The 21,199-nt window shown below is 40.6% G+C and overlaps 1 protein-coding gene across 21 annotated transcripts in view; it reads left to right on the plus strand.

Annotated features, from left to right (window-relative positions):
- LOC135306802 (uncharacterized) overlaps positions 1-21,199 on the plus strand; it is a 193,020-nt gene that overhangs the window by 88,641 nt on the left and 83,180 nt on the right. For 16 of the 21 annotated variants that reach the window (XR_010367570.1, XR_010367573.1, XR_010367569.1 and 13 more), the window contains 6 exons: positions 612-793; positions 2,644-2,763; positions 7,250-10,296; positions 12,328-12,439; positions 14,866-14,982; positions 20,828-21,025. The gene's annotated coding sequence lies outside the window, so the exon portion shown is untranslated. The remainder of the gene's footprint in view (positions 1-611; positions 794-2,643; positions 2,764-7,249; positions 10,297-12,327; positions 12,440-14,865; positions 14,983-20,827; positions 21,026-21,199) is intronic. The other 5 variants (XM_064431288.1, XM_064431292.1, XM_064431293.1 and 2 more) reach the window with 3 other exon arrangements.

Below are 21,199 nucleotides of genomic sequence, written 5' to 3' on the forward strand. Positions count from 1 at the left end.
GACTGCAGTAATCACGTTGAGATGATGAACAGGCCCTTTGAGTCCTTTGGAGAATTTGCTTTTCACACATTGCTGCAGCATGTCAAAGTGTTCTGCTGCTTATTTGGAGAGGGGAAGGCTGGCAGCTTTGATGGGACATGGAGCAGAACTCAGTGCCTACACTGGTAGCTTGGAAATGTGAGATCAGGAGTTTGTGGCTGTCACCCCGGTCCCCATCCCACCACAGCTGTGTGGGGCAGGAGGGGTGCCCTGACTGCCTGGGGGGCCCCAGGACTTTGCAGTGGCCTGCAGCCAGTGTGCAAAATTCCCTCTAGGTACTGTGGGAACCCAGGGAAAGAGAGCTCACAGGGCCAGATCAACAGTTTCAGTTCCTTTCATTCTGTTTGGTCCTGGAGAAAAAGAAAGTCCAAATCAGAAAGAAAAAAAAGTAATGATGAAAAGGTCATCCATTTGTACCAAGTCACTGTTCTTGGAGCTCCTGTCATTCTCTCAGTCTTCAGTTTTGGAGAAGAGTAATAGCTAAATTTTCTTTAAAGACAGATTTGAAGACCTTGAGGGTCAAAAGAATTCACAATTTCACATTTCTAATATTTTTTTCTCATTCTTGTTAGTTTAGGAGAACATAAAAAGAGTTTTGTTTAAATGTACTTAACGAAGAAATCCAAGTCACCTCAGGCTGGAATTTGAAAGTCTGAATTCAATTCAGATGAATTTTTAAAGATCCATTCATAATGCCTTAAAGGGTTTGTGTATGAGGAATGTTTTTAGTTTTTTCCACCGTCCTTCCAAAAACGTAAGTATCACATCCTTTTTCTTTAGACTACTGGCCTATTTTCTCTTTGATGTATCTTCTCATTTAGAATTCTAAATCTAATGATTTTTTTTCTCATGCTGACAAAGAGAATAAAAGGCTCTACACTGTTTTCTTTAACATTTTAAAATCTCAAACAAACATGAAAACTGCAAGAAGTCACTTTAAAAGAGTTATATTAAACAAATGCTACAGCAGGATTGGGTCCTTCTCCTGAAAGTAGAACAAAAGAAAATGAAAAAAAGCTCCTCAAATAACCATTGAATTTCCCCAGGAGGAGATGAAACACTGACTGTTATCTGCAAGGCTATTTATGTTAGTCAAAGTGTTGTGCCCTAAGGACCTGAACATCTTAGTGTTTGGAGATGAAAAATAGGGCTTTAATTTTACCTTGTGCCCAACCAATGGCCCTAGAAATTGCCCAGCATGCTGCCAGCTGCATATTCAAGCAAGATGCATAGCAATGGAAAAAAACCTCTCTGTTCCTCCTGTTCCTAGGGACCCCTGTGCTGTGCATACATCTCATCTCAGCCAGTAAAAATCCATTCCCACCAGTCTAACAAATGTATATTCTTGCTTCACAAATCCCAACACATGAAAAATAGAAGTTATTTCCTTGTAATGTCCCCCTTTGTATCTGGAAATATCTCTTTACAATAATTCCTCAGGTTTATTTTTTATCATTACAACAGTTGCTAACAGAAACACTAGAGTGAAGGTTTATAACAGCTTGCATTATACCATCCTGTTTCAGTATTTTTTTCTGCAGAGATAAAACTTTTACAAATTTCCCATTGTAAAAAGAAATTTTCCCAGGCTTGGTTATATTTAAAAGTGAAATTATTTGGAAAGTTTGAGTTAAGTCTCATAACTGGCTTTTAAATGAGGGGAGAATGAGAAGCATAGGAAACTTGGTAAGGTCACAGGACATGATCCTGCTCCCACAGACATCAACAATAATGTTCCCAAAGTCCTCCCAGAGGATCTAGAACCAGGGACAGGGACTATTGCTCAGCATTCCTTGTATAAGCAGAGTTGCCAAAGAGTCTTGGTGCAACACTGGTGTGAAATACAAATCCCAAACTGGACAAGGCAACGTGAGCCTGCACAGATCACCACAGTCTGGATGAACCATTTAATTACACACACGACCCAAGACTCCAAAGCTCTTTGGTTCTCACTCAGCAAAGCCCTGCCCAGTCAGCTTGCCTGTTTATCATGGGTGGAAGAAAGCAGAACATTCACCAAACCCTTGTCTTGTGTCTTCCCACACCTTTGCTTTTTCCTGATGCATTTTCACTTACAAAGGAGAAAAGAAACCAACCAACCACCACCACCACTAATAATGGTAACAATAACAACAAATATGTTGCATAATATAATATAATGAACATAATAAAATAAAATAAATATGATGTAATATCAATAATAATATATTACAATATATTAATAATGCATTTTATTAAATATTATTTATATGTTATATATATAATATATAATAAATTGCTTGTAGTAAAATATAATTTTTTATTGTTATTGTTAATAAAACCAACCCACTGATCAGCAAAATTCCTAGTTCCTGTTCCTAGTGAAGAGATCTGCATTCTTTCAGTCTTTGTGCTGAAACTAATCTCTGCTAGTGAACAAGGAGATAAGTTTGGTTTTGTCTATATCTGTGTTATGAAGTCTGTTGTAAGGATAGCTTCATGTTTTATGCAAGGAGTCAGTCCTGTGTAAATGGCCATAGTGAAAAAGTTTTGAAAATTTAGTATTCAGTTTTGCTGATGCAGCTCTAACCTTCTCTATTTTTCTGTACTGTTCTCTTCCTGCAGAAGGGAGAGTTCCTTCTGCCACGTTTTTTCTCTATTTCACAGTGGGCTCAATCAGCAGAACTGGGGACCACCCTCATGGGACCAAGACTTCAAAGATATAAATATATCTATAGGTGCAAGGTATGTAAATAGGTACCCAACATACAGTTCAAGCAAGCAAGTATACCTGATAAGGATTAATTAGCTAACTCTTTCCAGATCTGTGGAAATCCTTATTTATGAAAATGAGAAATGTTGCATTCAAAACTGTTTGTCGATATCAAGACAGCCAAATAATCCCAGAATCCAGAAGCACAGCAGGAAGGTGGAGTAAATACAAATCAGAGTCCCATTTTAAGTGGAATTTCTCTGAGTTCCCTAAAAATAGCTAATACAGGAGTTACTGGTAAAGCCAGACAGAGACAATGCAGGTAGAATGTGAAAGCACTGCATGAAAATCTCTCCCCGTAGATGCACTTGGATGGAAGGATGTTGCAATCTGCCAGGCAACTAAAAACCTACTACCCCTGAAGAGAATTGCTGCTTCAGCCTTCAGTTTCCTCATTGCTTGGATCAGGATCTTTTCTTTGCAAGAGAAAACCCTTCAATCTCATCACAGTGACTCCAGTCCACAAGGCAGGGTGAACACAGGATGTCCCATCCTCTAAAACTTATAATGTTTATGTCTGTTACATCTGCTTCTTCTCTTAGTTTAATCATTCAATCATCATGAGGAAACCTTGCTTACGAAACATATATTGTTTGTATTGTAAGCAAGGACTGTGTGCATTATACTCCAATATCTTTTCCTCTACACAAACATTTTGAGTAACTGTGATACCAAGAGATTCTGGCAGGTCTCCAAGAAAGATTCAGGATGGAAGGTAAACAGCCTGAATTGTTACAGTTCAGCAAGCAACATTTCTCTTTTTTTTTTTCTGATGGATCCTATAGTTTCTTAATAATTTCTGGACATAGAATAGTAATGTCTCACACCTGGGTATCTTTGGATTGCTGTAAGAGCCATCAATGCAGGAGATTGTGTCCATGGACTCCAGACTGGTGTTTCTGTCATGGATGATAATTTTTCTTACTTTTAAACCTAAAGTCTCATTTGTAGTAGATGAATGCAGTCAAACTGTTGCATTAGGTTGGCACATGGAAGGATTCTGGTGCACAGGTTGTCTCTCAACTCTCAAAGGCATATCAGTCCTTCAAAATATAAGGCATTAATGAACCAAAATTTACCAATATTCCTTCAGAATAATACACTTTCAGTCTTGCTTTTCTCTTGAAATTTCTTCCTTCAAGTGACTTAAAAAGCAGCTTCTGATGGTATTTTTTTAAAAGGAAGTAAAATTCTGAATAAGGACTTAATGAGCTTCTTAACCTATCTGCTAGTGCCCTCTCCCATCCCAGCTTCTAGAGAATTGCTTTGCTTAGATTAGTGTCATATTTCACTGCCCTCTCTGTGAGCTGGGACAGGTCACCCTTCCTCTAAGAAAAATGGCTGATGAAATATTTATTCAGTTAAATTATCGAAGCTGGAGCCCAGCATGCAGATTGCAAAAAGGATGGGCAGATGCTTCTTTGGGTTGCAGGGCTGCATTTAGCCAGTCTCTGAGGCTCAGAGATGCCTTTCCTTATGCCAGTCATTGAGAGCTGATGATCTGTGCTGGAGTTTCCAATGTTAAGATGTCTTGGCATAATCCAGTGGAGGTTGTGCAGGGGATTTGTCTCTGTGACACTGCAAAGGGCAGTTCATGCTCCAGCAGACTGTAAAGCACAATTACTGAATGGATGGACTCGTCTCTCTCTGGATGTGCTCAAAGCACATGCATTCTTCATGAATTTTTGCTGTCACCAGCAGTCACTGAGAACATCTTAATGACCCAGATACTGTGCTCATTTGACAAAATCTTACATATCTTCCTGGAGATAAATCTATTTTATTTCAATTTTCATCATGCAATGTGAGAAAGAGTAGGACAGATGAACTTTTTAATGCTGGCTATTCTCCACCATCATGCTAAAAATATCTGTAAACAAACCAGCCTTTTCCTTACGTCTCACTGACATTTGAGAGACTAAAAATGACAACTTTAATTTCTCAGTAAACACTAGGTCTATGGGAGCTGGCAACATTCCTCTTGAAAGGAATTTAAATGAAAAAGAATCAAATAATTTTCATCTCCAAGGGTGTGATATTAAGGAGATAGATACCATCTGTACGTAAGTCTTTGGAGTTGTGCTCTTTTGAGAAATGTCTGACTGAACTGGTTCTTGCTGGCATGCAATTAAATATCTTTAAATTTAAAAGAGGGAGGGAGGGAGGGAGGGAGGGAAATTCATGCCACTGCTTTCCTCTGCTGCCTTGCAAAGGAACAGCATCTTCCACCTTTGTCTTATTCAAGGAACAATGTAACATATTACCCAGAAGCTGAACACTCTCCTGTTTGTGGCATCCTGCAAGCAGGAATTTTTCTGCTTTCTGTTTCCTGCTCTGTCCTCTCATGTACCTAGAGAACCAGAAAAGGATCTCTGAACACTTCTAATTACACTAATGCAATTTCTTCTCTCAGAGCTAGTTTAGATTTCTGTTTTAACTTGCATTCAGGGAGACCAACCACATTATGCTTTTGGGAAACAAAAGAGCTGTCTCTGCTTAAGAGAGCACTATGGCAGTGTTTGCAAACCTGTCTTTTCTCAGGCTTCAGAAAATAGTCATGCCAGAGTTCACCTTTTAAAGCAACCTCCAATTCACCTTCTAAAATAAGGTCTGACCTGAGGTTTCTGAGGGGGGAATGAGGGAACTCCATCAATGCAGTACTTCAAATGAGCAATCATTTGGAGGGGCAAGTGCCTCTGGGCCAATCTCTTCTCTTTGTTATCATTATAGTCCACAGGGGAACTTTTTATTTCCCTAGCATGGCTTTCAGTTTGCACATGGAGAGGTATAAGAATTCACGTCAGACATGATAGCATAACTCTACAGATGGTCCATCACGCTCATATCACAGAGATGATTTCATCAGAACCAAGTGCCTACATTGCTGTGGATCTGGGTCTACAAAACTAAGAATGATTTCAGCTGTTTTTAACTTCAGCCTCTACATTCTCTCTTTCTGTTTTTAACTTGAGTGAACAGTGAGAAATGTTTAATGCCTTATTTCAGACACATGACCCAGTGAAGGGTCATGTCAGCCTCTTGTAATGATTTACCACTGAATGGTGATGGTGTTATTGTTCTGTAAGCCAAGTTGGTTTTTTTTTCACCAGCGCTCAGAATTGCAGTCCTGAAATCTGCAAGTATGCATGTGGCTGACAGACAAACTGGATTTAAGGCACAAATTTTGCTTGTGAGTAGGATACCTGAAAAAAATTAATAAAATTGCCTAAATCACTGTGTGCCTCACGCAAGGAGGTTCAGATCTACTCCAAACCTCACTTATTTTGCTGGATGTGAGATACAGGAACAGCCATTACCAGCATCCCAGCTCACTTACAGACATCACGTGCCAGCAGCTGATGGCATGTGCTTCCTGATGGCAGCCTTGCTGCAGCCTGCACTCCCTGCTGCTCTCCCTTCCTTCAGAAAGGGACTCCTGCTGGGCTGGGGATGTTTGTCAGCTCCCAGAATCACAGAGCTGATCCTTGGCTGCACGAGGCCGACTGCTGGGAGGTTGAATCCTGCCAGTGGAGTGCCACAGGATGTGTTGCAAGCTTTCCATATTAATGGCATAGCATGAGGTTAAGCAGCAGGGGCTGCTGCCTGAGAACCTTTCAAGACAGTGGCACTTTTACTTATTTATTCTTTCACTTTTCTTATAAAGTCATCAAGAATCTTTTCACTGTTCCTGAGAACTTCAGCTTTGCCTTCTTTTATGAGGAGGAGGAGGAGGAGGAGGAATTGACACCTCCTGCTGCCTCCTCTGACCCTCCTGCTCCTTCTCTCTGCAATCACATCACATGAGTACAAGTCCTTTCCTTCAGGCACCTTTTTCACTATTTGTGCAGGTAAACAGTGAAGTCTCTTTGCTTTTTAAAATTTTTTTTATTATTATTTGTCTGTGTGTATATGTTTATGAATTTATGTCTCCACTGATTGCTGGAGATTTATACCTTTGCAAAGGAATTGGCCATTTTAAACCATCTTCTCACTGGGATTTTTGCTGGGTTAAGCATTGTCTGTAGTAATAGCACTGGGTAGTAATAGCTGCCTACATGAGAAACATGCTTTTCTGTCAATAATGTTCTGAATGTAGAGTTTGAACTGACCAGCTCTGGGGTCAGACTGAACTGTTCTGTAAATCAAGCAAGAGACTCTGGTCCTACCTCAATCAGATTATAAACTCTCTTTGCTGCTCCCTTGCATGAAGCCCAAAAGGAAATCAGTGCAAAACAAGGAGAATGAAGGAAATTAGAAACTGTTCCTCCTTCCTGAGACGAGGTGTCCCCTTGCACAGTTGCTGTGTTTAACACAAGTGTGACATGTAGGTATCTGGAGTGGTAGAATGGCTGAAAAGCTGATGTGTTTCTAGACACTCCAGATTCCATCACTTCAGCAACGAGACTGAAGTGCCCTCCAAACTTTGTCTTCAGACAGATCTCTCTCCACTTTTTGCAGCCACTGAATTCAAACTCAGCATCCACCACTTGTCATTCAGGAGGAACCATGCACACTGATGGGATTTGAGATCAACAGCAATTTGGAGTGGAGACTGTAGCTGAGGAGAGAATGAAGGTACAGGAGACTTCATGAAAACAAAAGGAAACGTCCATTTACAATGGACAGACTCGGTATTGAAGACCTTGCTTACACACAAATGTCAAGCTGAATTCTACATTTGATTCTGCTGCCTTCATCTAATGATCAAGTGTAAAAGAGCCACAGCAATCTGAAGGTATGGCTCCTGGGAAACACACCCAATTTGTTCTTACCAGATAACTTCCACAGCCAGTAGCAGACCTCTGAAAAGCCCAGAACAGAAGGCCTCTCAGATCCAAGCAATTTAAATTCAATGAATGTGATTTGGCTTGAAGTTAGTTCCCTAGGAAGTAATGAAAGAGGTAATTAAAACACTGGACAACTGCTTTAAGTAAAACATTATGCATTAGAGTAAAAGCATTTCAGATGAACTGTTTCCAGGCCATGAAAGCCAGCTCTGTGTCTTTCTGTGTGTCACTACAGTGACCCAGTTCCAGATGGGGGAACGAGACTTCCTTTCTGAAGGTCCCACCACAGCCTGCTTCTGCTTGAGAAGGAGGAGAGAGACACATATTAGAACATGTAGAAACAGTCATGAAATGTTAAGATTTTCCTTAACTCACTCCTCTCTAACAACTTTACTCCCTGATTGCAGCCTCTCTCACCTAACCTCCTCTGTCATCCTCAAAGACCTGCCCTCAACTTTCATCTGGTAGAAAAGTGGAAAAAAAGAATCCCTCTTCCCTGAAGGAGGTGGATTCCTTTGAGTTAAAGATCTGTGGGATGCTGGGAGGGTGCACTGAGGGTGAAAAGGGGCAAAGTCTTGGACAATGGAATTTGATCAGCACCTTCCTCTTGAGAAAGCAAAAAAATACTGCTGGTGTCAGGAAGAGAGTAAGTCCCAGCCATGTCAAGGAAAATGCTCTGAAGGCAGCAGCAGAGCAGGCAGAAAATGGTTCTCTGAATAGAAGTGGGAAAACATTTACAATTCAGTCAAGGAACTGGGCAATTTGCAACTTCCTAAAAGCTACTTCCCAGGAAAAAAAAATCCTCACCCAATCATTAAAAATATAAAAGACCCCCTTTAAATAAATATACCTATGTGAAGGTGAATGGCAGCAGAACAACATTTGTGCAGGCACCAGTGCTCCCACACATACACATCATGATAGTATTTTTAAAGACTATTAAATGGAAATGTGTAATTGCAACTCTGTAGTGGGTTTGAGAACACCCTAACTACCAATGGCATCAGTGCAATCAGCCTCCATGCTGAGATTTTTTTTCCTTCAACCTTCTGTTTTTACTAGGTGACAGTAAATCTCATTTAACCTGCAAATACTGATCCTCAGTTAAGATAAAATAATCTGACCCTGGAAATGTCTCACCCTGAACACCCAAATGAATCACATGAAGGAAAGTACTTGCTGCCTTTTCCTGTGGAATGAGTGAAGGGTTAGGCATGTCTTCCTTGCTCACAAAATGCCTTAGAAGCTGTTTTTGCTGTGGCACTGATTCTGCAGCCCAGCCGGTGTGAATGGGACTGCCAGTGTGTACAAGGGATGCAGAGATGAGGCAGGCTTGGCAGGGAGGAACTGCTGTCACTCTCTTTTATGGCATTGTGGGATGTTCCTGTTGCAGGTTCTGTAACTCAGACCTTTGTGGGTTGGCAGGATCCTTTCCTGATCTTTTGACTTGAGGCTGATGCAAGGAGATTGTGCCTCAGGAAGGAATGGCCTGCCAACACCACACTGTGCCTTTAATATCACAGTGAGAGGAATCAGGACTAATCAGGAAATAAATCAGGTTTTCATCATTGAAACTGAGAGACCGTTTCACCTCTGCAAATCAGTGCATCGGTGCGATGAAAACACAATTAATATCTTCTAGAAATTCCCTGGGTGCATCTTTCCATCAAGATTATAGGCAATAAAATTATTAATGTTTCAAAACAATTAGGCCATAATGAAAATTAGTAAACTTTCCCCGTCCTTCTGCCATTATTATTGATTAATTCCATCACCGAAACTTTACTGAGAACATTTTTAAGTAGGACAAACATTAGTAAGGCATAATTCAAGTAGATTTGAACTTGCCTTAATGACCTAGTGACATCTTGAGATCCTTTCCAGAACAGTTTTTCTCCCAAAGCATTTTGAAAATCTGTTTTCTCAGCAGTGATTTGTATTCATTTCACATGGGTAGAGATGAGGACACTAGCTTCTTGAAATAGGGAAGTCAATCTCTAACACATTCAGATCAGGTCCATTTTAAACTTTTAGATATAGAGATATTCAAACACCTGAAAAATATCTTACTTTGACATAGTGCATGCCATTTCATTGATTTTTAGCAAGAAACATTTCCTATTTGATGCATTCTGGTTCTAAACTACTAATTGATAAGTAAGCTTAAAACATACAGTAAAACTGTAGTTCAACATTTTTTTCATTCTGCTAATTTTAATTATTTCTTCTTCCACTTTATTTAGCATTTCAATTGCAGTTTGTCTTGAATGACTTAGAAGGAAATACTTTTGCAGAACAATAAATTATAATTTCCTTCATGTAAAACAATTTTTCTTTTCTCAATCAAACACAAACCAAGCAAAAAGCTAGAGAAGATATCAGGTATTGTTTTCCCATATTCCTTCTGACAAGATGAATTTTTGAATTTCCTTTCATTAGGACTTTACATAGCTTGTTTTATACGACTTCTTCATAATCTTTTAATCACATACAGACTAACCTTAAGTACTCTTCTAAATCTCTCTATTTGTAAACAGTAGGAAAAATAGTATAGAAAACAGTACAACAAAACAAGTTATCTGGCTTTTTGTTTTTCTCTGTGTGATGCTTCCCTTCTGTATAGGGACTTGTGCCTTTGGGTCTGGAGGTGCCGGAAGATGTTTGCAAGCACAGGAGGCTGAAACCACTGTTTGTGTTTATGTTCCAAGGACCACTTGGGTAACTGCTCTGGATACATACAATTCCCTCTTAGCTGTAGGTGCAAGAGTTTTGGAAAATTCTGTCTCATGGAGAGTGTGGTTGTCCTTCAGAGTCAGGGTCTACACAAACAAGGAGTTGTGTGCATTGCCAGGCAGGACGCCAGGACAAATGGGGACCTGGGTGGGCTAAGGGGCCACAAGGGGATATGAGTTTGGATCCCTGAGGGGACTTGTGATTTTTCTCTATAAATGTGAACTGATGTTATCTCTCCCTCCTGCATGGACATCTTTATCTTGCATGAAGCATATAGGTACAGACAGATAAAATACATTTCACTCAGTTTTAAAGCCAAAAATCATTAACTATCATAACACATCAAGTGCATCAGGATCCTTTTGACACATTCTTAAGTGAGCTGAATTGCAGTGCTGCCTTTCACAATAGACTTGCTTATAGGTTCAAAGGAGAGAGAATGTTCTACCTCCTTCTGTGGAGCACACAGGATTTCATCATGGATTACACCTGGTACCTACAGATACTTCTTTGTGCTATTGCCAGGTTATATCTTAGGAGGAATTCAGGAGTGAATCACTGCAATTATTAACAGCCCCATTGTTTTCTTCATGGCCACTTGTTGCAATTACTCCAACAGACTCTGCCAAAGATAAGGACAGACATACCTTTTCTTTTTAAGCTTCCTCTGACCTTGCCCTTCTCTTACAAGGCTATTTTGTAGGGTGATGGTATGTTTAGTTAAATCAAAAGAGCAGCCCTTTCTTTGGTAGCTAGATACCACTTCAGACAATCAAAGAAATATTTTATTTATTTTCATTTTAAACTGGATTGCTGTTAAAAAGTATTATTAGCCTTGAATGTCTTGATTTAGGATCAGATCCTTTTCCAGCTTTGGAAACTGTCTTGGTTTGAAAAGACAGGAGCCTGTGAAGGAAGGCAAAAGCCTCCTGTGAAATGGAGAAGGTAAACCCCCTCCCTCCGAATTATCACAACTTCAGAATTAAAAAAAAGGCTCTTAGGCAAAGATATGGGAAACGGGAATAACAGTTCTTTACTGGAAGAAAAAAAAAAAAAAAAATTAACAATGTAATTTAACACAAGCAAAACAACCACTGGCAGAGTGAGAAAAACCTGGCACCCTGAGAAGTCAGGGTGCTGACAGCAGTCTAGCCAAATGGTGGCTGCTCCTCCTGGAGCGGCGATCTGCAGAAGGGTGTAGATCCTTTCTGAAGATGCGGCGAAGGAGCAGCTGGGCCTCAGTTCCTGATTCTTTTCGGAAATCCAGCGAAGAAGGCTGTCTGTGGTCTCAGAAGTGCTTGTTTTATAGTGGCAGGGATGCTTGGCTCCTCCCTCTGGGTGGAGCATCTCCCAATGGGATGATGTAACTAATCTTACCAGCTACAGTGAGTAATTCAATAGCTCATTAGCAGGACATTGTCTTCCTGGCAGTGTCATTGTTCTTGAAAGAGATAAAAACTGCCTAACCCCCAACAGATGGCAAAAAAGAATACATGCTTATTTTACAAGCCAGGACATTATATAGCCCATTAGCAGGACATTGTCTTCCGGGCAGTGTCATTGTTCCTGAAAGAGATAAGAAAAAACTGCCCAACCCCCAACAGATGGCAAAATAGAATACATGCATATTTTACAAGCCAGGACAGAAACTCATAAAGTAAGACAAAATTTACTTGGGGTCACATGGTGTATGAAGGAGCTTTTGCACAGGGAATGACAGAGCTGCCTGGAATTTTATGAAAATGCAGATACTGAGCTATCAGCATGCCCGATTAATTAACACTTGTTTATGTTCTGTTTCTTTCAACCTTATTTCAACACCCTAGAACTGATTCCAATAAAAATCCTTTGAGAGTTCTTTTTCCTTCCACACACTTAACTCATGATTGCAAAAATCATTACCACTTTTGATTATAATCTTTAATTAGCAGGAAAATATATGTGGTGAATTATTTAGTTGGCGTTCATTTTCATCGTGATGTTTTGACAGCTTTTGCATTAATAAATCTTTCATAGACCTGAAGACCCTGGATAGCCTCAGATGCAGTTGTCTAAGGATTTCTCTTAAACAATTTTCCTTCCAAGGACCTTAAAGCATGGTGTGCTACCCAGGATTTTTCATTCCCAGGTGAGTTTCCTGATCAGTAGACTGTCCTTTCTGCTCACTTTATAGCTTAATAAATTTTTAAGTGCTTTGCTTCTCAAAAGGAGGGGAGGAGATAACTTCTTGCCACAGCCTGTCATGCAAGAGTGTTTGTGTGGCCTGAGGCCAAATCCATCACTTGTCTGCTGCGTGGCCTTCTGGGTTGGTTCTGGGACTGCTCAACTGGATTTCCAAGGAGGAAGACTTTGATTTTAGCTTATTCCTTACAATGTTCTCAAAGGACCCTTTACCTGCCTCACAGAAGTGCCTCAGGGCTTCTGTGCTTGATCCGGCATCTCATTTCTGTTAAATCCACATTTTTGGTGGGTGAGAACATTGGTTCAGATTCTCAGAAGGGCCTCAACATCTCTGCCAAGGACTTTAAGGCTGTAGGCAGCAGAAGTTAAGGGTGTTCTGTGGTTTGATCCATTTATGTAAAGTGAAGTCTGTAACCTACAAAGACTGGAGGATACCTGGTATCCTGGTTTCAAACCAGGATATCCGAACCTTCAGATTGGAGGATATCTGGTTTCCTGCACAAAACCACATTAGACCCAGTGGGGTCCCTGATGAGTTGTAATGTAAGAAAAAAGCCTTTTAGTCTGGGTCTAGACTTGTTATTTAAGGCATAACACTGCCCCTGCTGGTTCAGCTCTAAGCTTGCTATCCCAGCCAGCATGAAACGCTGAGTCCAGCAGCCAGCGAGCTGCAGCTCTGTGTTCTCAAGTTCTCTGACAACATTTGAGTCTATCAAGACTTTGTAGATAGGATGCTGAGTTTAAGGTTTAGCCTAATTATTGGCTTGATGTGCTTTTCTATTCAATCTGATGAAATGTCTGTGTCTATAATTGCAAGCATTGCGGGCAGTTATTGCTAAGTGAATGTAATTTATTAACTTTAATGAGCAAATAAGCACCTAACCACCACAGAAAGAGATGCTACCCAAATCTGTAAATAATAATAAATAATACAGCCTCAAAGGAGACCTCAGACTGGAGTAATTGCCCCATGTGCCATTATGCCCATACAAGAAACAATTTAAAGCTGTTTTAAATGCTTCCTGTCATCATTGTGGAGGAGCAAATAATTTTGCATGGTTCATTTGCTGCAGTACTTCGTTTTCTTTGCTGCTTCTGGAAGGAGAGATTTTTATCAGAAAAATTACTATTGCAAGACTGTGTTATTACATGTTTAGTTTCCATCAGGAAATTCTCAATCCAAATCAAACTAGAATCAATGCAGCAGAGGAGTGCTTGCAATGGAATAGCACAATTTGTTCAGAACAGGGTGGTGCTGACCATCCATCTGGAAACTGGTGAATTTCAAAATACATATGAATTATGCACAAATGTATTACCAATAACAAACTCTGTTTGCGAACTTGTTCTGAACAAACCCCAGAACTCTGACAGATAATCTGAGACCAAATAATAAAGTTTGTTAAAAAAAAAAATTAGCAATGAGAAATAGGGATTTCCTCTAGAAAGTTTCCTTTGGATATTTTCTGATTAATGCTCAATCAAATATCCAAACCCTTAAAAAAAAACAAAAACAAAAAACTACCTAACTTTTTACAAAAAAAAAAAAGCTAAAGTGAAAGTCAGACATTCTGCTTCCAAGAGTGTCCACTCAGGATTTTATTACAGTTTAATAACTTCACTTAAAATATTTATTCAAATTGATTCTCCTGGTTGTCTCTACATTTCAATGTCCTCTACTGAATGCAGAAGTATGAGCACTGACAGAAGAAATAACAGGTGGATAGAGATTTTTAGTGTTATGGTGTTAATTTAAACAGTGTAGGTCTTTCCTGTACAATTTGAGTAACATTTAATATTCCTAGAGCCAAACCACTTTTTGAAGCATCCTTGAATAAAAGATGCTGCATCTCAAGGACTTATCACCAGACATCCTGACAAATTAAACTTTTCAATTCCTTTCCAGCTTGTCAACTTTTTGTGCTGGTCTTTTCACTAAATGAGTTGTTTATACTCATCACCCTTCATTTATCTTTAATAAGATGTTTAAACTGTGATATTATCTCTTTTTTAGAGGGGCTTGCAAGTCTGGCATCTCTGTAGGGGTAGAAAGGATTAAAATGGTATTCCTGACAGTAGAAATGATTAATACAAGGCTTTTGAGGGGGCACTTTTGTGTTCACAGTGTTGTTATCATTATGTTTGCTGAGATGACTCAACACAGCATCAGAAATGCAGAAACTCTGAGCAGCCTCTTACCAAATTTCTAGTGTCTGTTGCACTCTGTGAGCCCACAGAGCTCTGGGAAGTGAAGGAAGTATCTGGTCAGAGGAAAGATTTGATGGGCAAATGCAGTGTTTTGTTTTGAATAAGTAGAAAATAAGTGAGCATAACAAAAAAACATCTGGAAACCTGAATCTACCTCCTAAGCAGCAGTTAAGCACTTTGTCTGGTGAGAAGAGCAGAAGGAAATCAGTTAACATGGCATCAACCCTGAGCAACATGGGAACCAGAGGACCTTTGCTAGAGCAGATGAAGGAGAGCAAAGAGGTAAGAAGAGCTTTTTGTGGGTTGTTTGACTCTGGGCTTCATATATTCCATGTGTAAGAGACATGAGAGGGAGAATAGCATTCCTGAGTACACTTCTCAAGAGCATTTCTGCTTCTGCTCCAAATATGACCCTGACTCCCTGCCCACTAATCCAGACAGGCATGTCATCACTATCCAGTGCCTCCCCAGCTTGCAGGGAAAATGAGATTCTTACAGCACTGCCTCTCTGTTTCCCTCCCCTCCTTGCCCATCACACCCCACAACAGGGCCCAGTGCTGCTCCTTGGTGGTACTTGGTGTGAGCCCTTTGGCTGTGATCCTCTTCTGGGCCTCCCCAAGGGAGCTTTTTGGTGCTCCAGCAGGGAAGGTGATCATCCTCCCTTGCAGCTGGAGTTGGGAGGGGTGAGACACAGAGATCCCAACCCCACAGTCATTCCCAGCTGCTGGCAGCCACCTTGTCCCTGCTCTGTGCTCCTGGATAACATGGAAAGCCCCTCACCCTTGTGCTTGAGCTGTGCATTTGCTCCCTGCTGCTGTTCCACCTGTCACACTCCTGTGGCTGAGGCAGGACTCTCCCACTGCCTGTGGCATGAAACCCTTGGCTGCTGGGTACAGTAGAAGAGGAGTTGGTGAACAGGTGGGAAAGAAGTAAAGTTTAATGTCAAGTCTATGAAAAGCAGAGCAGGAAAAATGAGACTGGGGGATGGGGATAAGGGGTGATCTCCTGGGTCATGGAGTGCATTGCTCTCATAGCAAACAAAGTAAAAATCAATTAATTAAACACTAAGTAACTAAAACCAAGTTAATGGAAGATTAACTGACTGATTATTAGTTACATATACATAACCTATACTGCTATAATTAGGTTAATTGATAAATTAGAAGTTACATCTATTTATTAAAATGTAGTAAAATTTTAAGTCTCTAGTGAGTTTGCTGTCACTATTTTTTTTTGCCTGATAACTGCAAATCTTCCTAAATTTTAGCTTTAAGTAGTTCCTGACCACATTTAGGCAGTTAGTTCTCATCTCCCTTTAGAGAGGGGTGTGCGTTTTGGGTGGATACGATGGCACTGTCAGCTGTGCCTTGTGCACCCCAAGTGCAAAGGGGGAAGAGGTTACCAAAATAGGTTTGCCTGTCCCTTCTCTCTCAGGGTGCTTGAATCAGCAGCCAGAGTCAAATCAGCAGCTCAGCACTGATCGGGCTGCTGACCTGTTATCTTTTGTCAGGGCATTGAGTATCCCCTCAACCTGTTTCTTTTAGGGACAAATTAACCCTGGACTCTTTAAATTTGTGCATTGTATTAGTATGACAATGTACAAAGATGTTTTGTATTCTGTTATGGGGGAGAGTCCACCTGCCAGCTCTACAACTTGACTTTCCTAGTTCCTTGTGTGACAAGTTGCAGCTCCTGGTCTCCTTTAGAGGTAGAAATTCACAAAAGAACCAGGAGGTAGTTGTGATTGTGGCTAATATCTCAGTAGGCATTTTCTGTCCATGAATGACTGCCCTGAAACACTTTGCAGCATTTGACCTCTCATCCTGTGAGTCACAAGCTCTTATTTATTCAGCTGACATGTGGGGCTCTAGGCCTATCCACTGGCATTTTCAAGATGTTTAATAGTGACAGTAATTATTATAATCCTTCCACTCAGTAGCAGGCTTGAAGCTTACTCTTTCCATTGACATAGTTGATCTAAGTGCAGAATAAGTCGCATGTTGACAGCTGGACTGAAAAACCACCCACAGCTCTTGCTTAATGGGAGCCTGAGTAAGTCCACCTACTGCTGGTACATTTAGTCCTTCTAGAGGAAGCAGGTGTATAATCCAGGAAATTTTCCAGCTCAGCCCTTACAGACATGAATCATTAATGTTTAGTGCAAAGAAATAATGTCCTTTTTACCCATGGGGGGAAAAGACCACAGACATGGAAAAAAGGGAGAAGATAACTAGAAGACACCTCATAGGCAGAAGTAGCCAGCTTTTCTCTACACCAAAGCTGGCTTCTGGTTTTCAGTATGAGAAATAACACAGAAACCTCTCCCAATACTCTGAGATATTTTTTCATGTCTTACCTGGAGCATTCATGCTGTCTGGAAGACAGGGTGAGAGGCATCAGGCTCTGAATCAGCAGAAATAATTGACACTTCTATTGCAGGTGGCTCTGGGAGGTGTCCTGCTCTAGTTTTGCTTGAGTGAAAGAGTGAACTTGGAGTTTGTATGTCCCTTCTTGTGTTTCTCTCTTTGTCTGCTGCCTTCCTATCACACCTGGGCAGGGGATGGCCCAGACTTTGCCTGCCACAGGATGAAAGAACATGGCACCAGGGGCAGAAGGAGAGGGTTGGAATGGAGGATCATCCTTACTAAGCAGGGCTGAACACAAAAAGGCCCACTGGCTTGTTTTCAGAAAAGAAGAGGCTTCTAGGACAAAGCCCAAAAAAGTCATCAGTGCAGAACCCTGTTTATTCCCATAGCCCTGAGACAGTGCTGAAAGTAGCTAAGTAAATAATAGATTGAGAAAAAAAGAGAAGCTACCTTTTTTCCTCTTTTGCATTTTTGCTCATTGTCTTTCTGAACCTTTTCCAAAACTGGAGTATTTTGTAAAGATAGAGAGACTAAAACCTCAACGAGTCAATCAGTTGCCATGGGGAGAGTCCCAGAACAGCCATCCCAAACCTCATCTTTCAATGTGAACTTTGATCCAAAAGCCATTAGCTTTTTGACAGTACTGGAACATCACCTGAATTGTCTGACCTTGGAGAACCAGGTTCTTTTGCCTGTGCAAACTGGCATTTTCTGATCTGTGTGCAGCAGCCCTCTGCTGCTATAAACTGGCTGGGTGTGTGACTCAAGACCATTTCTTCTTTACTACAGTTCTCTCTCTTGGTATTTTGTTCTTACTTCAAAAAAGAACATTTAAGAAAAAAAAAAAAAAAAACAGAAAGAAAAGGGCATTTCAGTTTTGATTAGTGTGATTTACTAGAGAGCTGACAGGCTGTGGGGCTTCTGGCTGGTCCCCGCAAGGTGTGTATAATGCAGTTAGTCACAGGGCAACATAAATAGACAGATCTGAACTGTAAGCACTCACATGACCAGAAAACGTGCAGCAGCCTCTGGGAAAATGGCATTTTTTCCTAGCATTTACAGCACTCCTGGCAAGGTGGTTCCCGCTTTCACCCATAGCTCTCAGTTATGGAGCCACGAGCTTCACTTGGCATTAACCAAGAGCTGAGTAAGCCATACATTTTCATGGGATTGTAGACTTGTTAAGGAGGTAGACAGCATTCTAATTCCTTATCTATTTTTGTTGGAGTGAATATCCTTGTTCTGAAAAGACTAAACCAAAAAATCTCTTGTTATTTTTTTAAAGCCAAAATTAAAACCCTCCTGGGAAAAACACTTGACTCTGGGGATGAGGAATGGGTTGTTTTGTTTCCTCTGTTAGGCCAACTGTTTTGGAATATTCATTCAATGTCTCTGCTCTCTGTCAAACAAGTGGGAGAATATTAACTCCAGCCCTGAGCCATTTTGGGGTCTGGCATGGGTCTGCTGGGAAATATCCAAGGAGAATCAATGGCAGCTGATTGAATGCAGGGTCACACTATAAATACTGTGCTGGGGAAAAATCTCAATCAAGTAAGATTCTTCACCAAAAGCATCACTGTGTTTGGAAAAGAAGAATAGTTCTCATTGACCAATTTTTTTTGAAGCAAGAATTAGGTTTTGTAATTTGATAAAAATGAAAAGATGAACCTTTAGATAAGACTAACAAAAATGAGCTAGTAGAAACATCAGGCAGAGCAGACCTGGTGGATTTGACTGCTATTGCCATGCTTATTACATCCCTCCATAGATTTTGCAAATAAGGCAGTTTTTATTCAGTGCCTTGAATCCCTTAGATTGAAGGTGTACCATTCTAAAAAAGAGCAGATGGAGGTTGAAATTAAAAAAAACCCCAGAAAACTCCATTTTTAGAAAAAGTCACTGTACTAACAGATGGTTATGTACCTGAAGAAATGACCAATTTGCTATTCTGTTGTTGAAGGCCTATGCCAACAACCTGAGCTTATAGGAGTAAAGTTTCCTTTTCAAATATGAAAATTCCCCTTAATCACAAGACTTTACAATATCAAACTTTTCTCTTTTAACTAGCTTCAGCACAAATAAAATCAAGCTTGTTTTATCAGCAGTACCTCTGAGAACAACAGATTATAGAGTCTCTTTATGTTATATTCTTAGGGTTTTTGAGTGGGAAACATTTTAATGTGTAGTTTCCTGACATATCTAACCAGTTTGTCCCCAGCAAAACACCTGAATTGTATGTGCCGCAATTCACTGGCAAATTAATGAGGATATGAAAAACCAGCACCAACATATAATAAAAAATGCAAAAGCATTGAACACTTAATTACAGCTCAAGTTGTTCCAAAAGGCTCAGTAGCTGAAAGGTTGAAGAGGTACAGTGTCTAGGACTGGCTGTCTAAATCACACATAATTTTCTGAGGTCTGTATCAGTTACGATGAAATCAGAGGATGAAATGAACAATCTCTTGTTGACACTGATGTACAGGAGAGATTTGATTCAGAGCAGACACCAATGTTTTACCTGGCAGATGCAGTTCATGGTCAAGTGCCTTGAGGTGCAGCCTGAGTGAGTGTGTTTGGTCTCTTCCTTCAGGTAACCAGTAACAGAACTAGAGAAAATTATCTCAAGTTTCAACAGGGGAGACTTAGATCGGATACTGAGAAAATCTTTTTCAGTGGAAGAGTAATTGGACACAGGAACAGGCAAAGTGGTAGAATCACCGTTCCTGGAAGTGTTCAAATAGTGTGGATGTGGCCCTTGGAGATATGGCTTAATGGTATCATGGTGGTGCTGTGTTAGACTCAATATCTTGGAGGTCTTTTCCAACCTTAATAATACTATGATTCTACGAAACAGTAAGTTCTACCACAGATATGCCTCAAAGCATGTGTTAGATGGTAGGGATTGCTTCCACAGATGAGAGGCAAGATGCTGTGCAGGACCTGTGCCAGGGTGTTGATGATGGGTTTTTCCGTGGGTGTTGTTTAGTGTCCTCATATGGACTGGGGAGATCAAATCCCACCACACTTCAGACTTAAATGTGTGACTGAGCCTGTAGTTTGGTGAGTTACTGTCTTTAGCAGTACTGAGATAGGAAATTTCCACAGCAAATATGAAGTAAAATATATTAGTTTAACCCTCTTTCCTCAATACTGTGATTTACTCCTTACTGGTAAAGTCCTTGGAAAGGTAGAATGGTGATTGTATCTCAAATTTTAAGGCAGTAATTTATTAAACTGAGAAACCTCAATGCTGGATCTCACAGAGGCACCTGCAAGAATTTTCCAGGATCATACTGTATCCCAGGGAATCATGATGGCTGCAAAATTTCTTCCAGGGGAAGGAGCTCATTGAGGAAACTCAGAGGAAAGCAGGAATCTTTGCCATAATAATCTCACCATAAATAACCTCAGAGCAAAGATACAGAAGGGAAATGGAAACTTTGCTAGACTTCTTAAGAGATTTTTTTAGGGAAAAGATGGAGGGTGAATAAGACCATCTTGCATTGTAACAGTGCACAGAGGAGCAGCTCCCATCACTGGGGGAAGCTGTTGTCAGTTTGGGAAGGGGAATGTGTATCAGGAACTTGATGCTGGCATCACATGGAGTGGGAATGTGAGGAAGGGAAGTTGCAGCAAGTCTTTCTGCTTGGATGGGGGGAACCATATAGAAGTGTTGGAGTGTGTGCATTCCCATGCTGACAAAATCTGGGAGATGTTAGAAGGAATGACAAGCTCTTTTGTGTACCCTCTTCCCACAGGATGTTTCCATTTTGGCTGAGGTGGTTTTTGGAGGTATGGGGATACAGTTATGGCCACTTCTCTCAGGCCCAGCAGCAGCATGAATTTTAAGTGGGGTTTTCTGGGACAGCACACATCTGCTCAGCTCTGTGTCAGGAACAGATAAAAATCTGTCTCTTGGCTCCACACACGTGACAGCCCTCAAGGAGACTGGGAAGGTAAGTAGGGGCTTTCAAAGAAGCCTTTATTCTCTAGTCCTTTTCCTTCTTGCCCTGTGAGCATTTTTTACTACATTCCCTCCATTACCTCAGAAGCTTTCAACTCTTGAAAACAATTTAGTCATTTTTCTAACTTTAAGAAATTTGGGCTTGATTGCCTTGTTTTATGGCTTC

Source organism: Passer domesticus, chromosome 8 (genome assembly GCF_036417665.1).
Source record: "Passer domesticus isolate bPasDom1 chromosome 8, bPasDom1.hap1, whole genome shotgun sequence".
Taxonomy (NCBI): Eukaryota; Metazoa; Chordata; class Aves; order Passeriformes; family Passeridae; genus Passer; species Passer domesticus.